The 5920-nt window shown below is 44.1% G+C and overlaps 1 long non-coding RNA gene across 3 annotated transcripts in view; it reads right to left on the bottom strand.

The window, feature by feature from the left end:
- Nucleotides 1–271: 271 nt before the first annotated feature.
- LOC114006450 (uncharacterized) overlaps nt 272–5920 on the bottom strand; it is a 6987-nt gene continuing 1338 nt past the window's right edge. Inside the window, exons 2-3 of one of the 3 annotated variants that reach the window (XR_003548162.1) lie at nt 1542–1631; nt 272–588 (exon numbers count right to left, since the gene is read on the bottom strand). This is a non-coding gene — a long non-coding RNA (uncharacterized LOC114006450). The remainder of the gene's footprint in view (nt 589–1541; nt 1632–5920) is intronic. The other 2 variants (XR_003548163.1, XR_003548164.1) reach the window with 2 other exon arrangements.

Below are 5920 nucleotides of genomic sequence, written 5' to 3'. Positions count from 1 at the left end.
AATTGGCGTAATGGTTATGTCGCTGGACTTCCACGTATCGACTGCAGTTCGAGTCCCAGACCCAGCGGCTTAAACTCATGCTGAGTGTGTGTGCGTGTGTGCTCAAAATCCCAAGAGGAGAATGGAGGGATGGGATTGCAGCATGGCCGTCCCTCCTGGGGAGTGATGTCTCACTTTCTGTCTCTGTCTCTCTGGCGAGTGCAGAAAAAAAACCCTAATTATTTTTCTCTCTTTTTTCCCCTCCCCAGTGTTGACGCTGTTCTAAATAGTGTTTATCATTCTTATGCATGATTTATTTTACTATATATGTAACTGTAACCTTGTTTTATGTGCTTTAAAAGAAAAACAAGATATACTGCTTGTATTATCTGAAACTTACATAATGATTTAAAATTTTATTCCACCAACATAATTGCCCTTTTTGGGCAAATTCATAAAGTAGGAGTACTGGAGTACTAGACAAAGAATATGTTCATTTTAAGTTTTATGCATAGTAGATAATCCCGCTGATCAGACTGTTGTTGGAGTAATCCTCGTGCGAAGTGCTCCATCTGGCCAAGTGGAATGCCGGCTACTCCATACAATATCCTATTACAGGGACAAACCACAGTTGGGAAGTAATCTGCTACTCATGAACATAGTCTAGGTTTTATTTTTCTAAGAATTATTTACTTAATTTTATTTATTATTATTATTATTATTTATTTGCTACAGGGCATATGCACTCCTAAGAGAGAGAGAGAGGGAAAATGAGGAAGCAAGCTGCCAGGTCCTGGACTTGAACCACAGTCAGTTGTGTGGGAGCTTAGCACCTTAACCCCCACGCCACCTCAGGCCCCCATGTCCAGTTTTTGACAGACAATGAATCCTTTCTAGATATTTATGCAGAATCCTCTAGGCTATATGCTCAGGAGGAGTGTTAGGTCCCAGGGTCGTTGTATCGTAACTTTCATCAAATACTGACCAATTTTTCTCTAAAGGGGTGTCCAACCTTTGGTTTCACCAGCGTTGCCCTCTGGTCTAATAAATAATAATGTTTCACTGCCTTTTTTTTTTTTTTTTTTTTTTCCATTTTTTTTTTTTTTTTTCAGTTTTTTGCCATAGGGTGTGTGTACTCACCAGAGGGGAGAGAGACAGAGAGATACAGTGAGAGAGAAAGTGAGAAATCACCCCTAGGGGGGACGACCTTGCTGGAATCCCTTCTCTTCCATTCTCCCTGAGATTTTGGGCATCCACTTACACATGCCCAGTGTGATTTTCAAGCCACCAGGTCTGGGACTCGAACCACGGTTAGCCCTTTGGGAGTCCAGTGCCTTAACCCCGATGCCACCCGCTGGCCCTTCACTGGGGTTTTAATTTGCATTTCTTTGATGACTAATGAAGTTTGTTGGAGATATTTATAAATTCTGGACACTAATATATATGTATATATTTTCTTTTTAAATATTGGCGAGAACTAGATTCTCACTGTAGCTTATTTAACTTTACTCATGGCCTCTAACTTGAGTCGCGGTCAGCCATGTGGAAGTCCCGCACCTTACCCGCCGCTTTGGCCTGGCTCAGCTCCTGGTTTCCAGAGGACATCTGGGTCTTCTTGCCTCTAGGCTTGCTGTTTTGTAGAAGCTGTAGTTCTGGAAAAAGAGCTAGTGACAACTGTGGGCCTTTGGAGAGCTGGACAGTCTACCCCCAGCCTCTGATCTCAGGAGAGTCCCCGTGAAGCCTCCCTCCAGCCGCCTCCTCTAGCGCACACACTTTAAGTACCTATTGCCCATCGGAAGTCACACTCCCACCATCGCCTCATTCCAAACCTGGCCCCAGCAGCCTTGTGGTTGAGCTCTGCCGACCACCTCGGCTTTCTGTTCCACTTCTGGCTCCCAGAGATGCTTGTTTTAGAATGTGCATTTGTCTTTTTGGAGAAAATGCTTATCGATAATAATAATATTAAACACACACAGTCAATAGTGATAGTTTGGTCAAGGGTGGTCCCACGAGATTATAATGAAGGGGCCAGTAGGTGGCATGGTGGTTAAGGTGTTGGACTCCCACAGGGCAGACCATGGTTCAAGTCCCAAACCTGGTGACATGAAAATCACAGCAAACAAACAAATAATTAAATAAAAAGATTACAATGGAGATGAAACTGCCTGCTGCTCGTATGACTATCATATATGCATACAGCGTGACCATGACCTCTGGGGGGTGCTTTCTCCCTCCCCCTGCCTCTGTCTTTCTCTGGGGGCTGCACATGTCCTCTGGCAATGAAAAAAGAAGTGCATTGTGAAATATTGGGTTCTTGAAAAAGCCATGATGCATCTTTGCATAGAAAAAATGACTTTTACGCTGGTAACTCCAAGTGAAATCCTATTCATGAAACCACAACGAGTACGAGGCATGCTGTTTCTTCCATCAGTGGTTCTCAAGCCTTAGTGCATCCCGATTTCTTTGTAGGCTTAAGACTGACCTGCAGCTTCAAGTTTCTGATTCCGCAGTCTGAGGTGCGGTGAAGTGACTTTCTAAGCTCACAGGTACCTACTGGGATCCACGGCTTTCCATGTACGCTCGCTACCGAGGAAGACTAGGGCGAGCCGGCAGTTCACTGTGACGAGTCGGTCAGGCCGGCTTCTGTGTGTCGGAAAATGACTTCGCTGGCCTTTCTCTGGTCCTGGTTAGCTCTGTGACTCTGGGGTGCTTCAGAGTCCTCTGTCCTCTGTGTCCCTCTCCGAGGTAGGACAGATGAAGGTGAAAATGTCTTTGAGCCTTTTAGGCAAGAACTGACCCCCTTCTTCAGTTCAGGCTCATTGAATTCTCAACTAGGAAAGTGCAGAGACGTACTTTTCTCAGAGCTGTTTCCCATTGAGTGTCTTTTCCGCTTTTTTGATGGAGTAGTCAGGGAAGAGGGGGCAGCTTCTGAATTTTCTTTGTAAGACAATTCAATTTCCATTCCTCTTTTTTTGTAGCCAGAATTTCATCTTCCTCTTTTGGCTTCTCACTCCTGGGCCCTGCCTTCTCTGAAACGTTTCAGTTCCCACTCATGTATTTTTAGACCAACTTCCTATCTTTCAACAGACGGAGACAGGGAACACTTTGCATAGCTCTTTATGGGTCAGGACCCCAGAAGGAGCCCCTGGGAAGAGATACAAGATGGGGCCCCAGATTTCTTCTTCATTCTTCCAAGGCTTCTTGTTTGAGGTGCTGGTCTTTGGTGGAGTTTACTGGAGCTGGCTGGCGTCCTGCTGGGACGTTTTCACTGGAGTCAGGGCGAAGCCATGGCAGTCAGCAGTGCTCGGTGGATTAAGACTGTTTGCCTCTCCTAGGATCTTGCTTCATTTCTCATTCTTTCTTTTGCCACTTCCTTTTTTAAGTCCCCCCCCCCCATTGGCAGAGGGCAGGTGCTCTCAACAGAGAGAGACAGAGACAAAAAGAGCAAGGACCCCTCAATGGGGCATGGTCACACCACAATGCCTTCTCCACTTCTCCACCCTATCAGGACTTCTGGCATGCACACACAGACCTGGTATGCTTTCTTAAGCTGCTTTCATGCGGGACCCAGGCCATGGTCGGCCATGAGATCTGGCTCCCTGTGCACATGGCGTAAAGAGCACTGCAAAACAGGGCTGCCCTTCCCTTGCCACTTTTTTTTAAACAGTTTTTTTCCTATAAGGTGCATGTACTTCCCGGAGAGAGATAGAGGGAGACCCAGAGAGAGGGGAAGTGAGAAATCATCTCCCCAGAGTGGATGACCATGCCACAATCTCTTCTCCCCCATTCTCTTCTCAGGAATTTGGGCGTGCACGTGCATGCACCAGGTGTGTTTTTCAAGCTGCTGGGGTCTGGGATCCAGCTGCTTTAACCACCATGCCACCCGTTGTTCCTCTCTTGCCGCTTTTAACACCTACGGGAAACCAGAAGTGCATGCTGCACACTCACACACTGTGTGCCTGCCAGGTCCTCCTCACCCCTTCTCGTTCCTTCCTGCTCTGTCATCCATGTCACCAAATAGGTTAGTTACACCGTCTCTTACCCTAGTACATTCTGAACACTTTAATCTCAAAAATATTAAAGTGTTTCTAAGACCACAACAGACCGAAAGCATTTCCTCTAAGACAGGACTTTCATCGCAACTATTCAGCCTAGAGCTGGAAGTCCTAATCAGTGAGATTCGGCAGGAAAAAGCAATAAAAGGCATTGAAACTGGAGGGGAAGAAGTAAGATCATCTCCGTTTGTAGCTGACATGATCTTTTATGTAAAAAAAAAAAAAATCTAAAGCTTCCACACACTAAAACCCTAAATGAATTTGACAGTTACAAGACACCAAATGAGTGGCATGTCTATCCCTTAAAATAAATAATACCCAAAGGAAATTAAGAAAATAATTTCATTTATAACAGCATCAAAAAAACAAAAACAAAAAACAAACAACAACATAGGAATAAACTTAACTAAGGAGGTAGAAGATTATTATAAACCAAAACTCACAAAAGTTTCTGAAAGAAATGAAGACACAATTTCAAATGCAAAGATTCCATGTTTGTAGATTGGAAGACTTAATATTTTTTAAAAAAGAGTTATTTTATTTAACTCATTTATTATTATTATTATTATTATTTTCAGTTTGATCAGAGAGAGACAGAGAAAGAGGGAGAGCAAGTGTGAAAGCCAGCCACCAGGTCCGGGACTTGAACTGCAGTCAGCCATGTGGGAGTCCAGCACCCTTAACCACCATGCCACCTGTGGCCTCAACTTAATATTGCTAAGGTGTCAATACTGCCCAAAGTGAGCTACAGATTCAACACAATTTATATCAAAGTCCCAACAATGGTTTTTGCAGAAATGAAAAAATTCATCTTAAAATTGATATGGAGTCTCAAGGGACCTGGAGATTCAAACCAAAATCAAAACAGTAGCTGGCAGAAAGGCAGCATGTAGATCAACGGGCTACAATGGGAAGCCTAGGAACAGACCTTACATATGTGGTCAAACTATTTTTGACAAGGGTGCCAAGGTCATTCAACAGGGGAAGGATAGTCTTTTCAACAAATGGTATTGGGAAAATTAGATATCCACATATTAGAAAAAGAGGCTGGGGTCAAAAAGTGACACGAGGTTAAGGCACTGGATCTCACATAACTGACTTTGTGGTTCAAGTCCTGGACCCATCAGCTTGCAAAATAATGCCCGATGCAAGTGTGTCCATGCCCAAAATCCTGAGAGGTGACCGGAGGAGAAGGGACTGTGGCGTGGCACCCGCCCGGGGAGGAAGTTTCTCACTTTCTTTCTCTCTGTTGAGTTATGTGCCCTATAACAACAACAACAATTAGGTTGGACCCACATCTTACTATGCTATATACAAAAATGAACTAAAAACAGTCAAAGGCCTAAACATAACTCTTAACCTCTCAGAGCTATAACTATAGACCCCTTAGAAGAAGGCATATGGGAAACGTCACAGTCTTGGATTTGGCAATGATTTGTTGGATACAACACCAAAAGCACAGGCAACCAAAGAAAAAACATAGATACATTAGGCTTCATCCAAATTAAAAACTTTTTTTTGCATCAAAGGATGCTATCAATAAAGTGTAAAGGCAACCTACTGTATCAAATCAATCCAATCCAATCCAATCGAATTGTATATAGGCACGCATCACTTGGTGGGGATGCGTGCTGGCAATTCGGCGGTGCGAACGTTAGGGAGTATACCTGTACAACCTGGATTGCACACCAGGCCCAGCTCCACTCACAGGGCCATTGGTGGCAGAGAGTCATTACGCCGCACTTGACTCTGTGAGGAGTGAATATCCAAAACGGTTCTCACATATATTTAAAAAGATTTTTTTTTTTTTTGGAGAGATTTTCACTGTAGGGCGCGTGCGCTCACCAGACAGACAGAGAGAGACATAGAGACAGAAAGTGAGAAAT

Source organism: Tupaia chinensis, unplaced genomic scaffold (assembly GCF_000334495.1).
Source record: "Tupaia chinensis unplaced genomic scaffold, TupChi_1.0 Scaffold148065_1, whole genome shotgun sequence".
NCBI lineage: Eukaryota > Metazoa > Chordata > Mammalia > Scandentia > Tupaiidae > Tupaia > Tupaia belangeri.
Note: the sequence above shows the minus strand (reverse complement) of the source record. Positions and strands in the feature narration are given on the sequence as shown.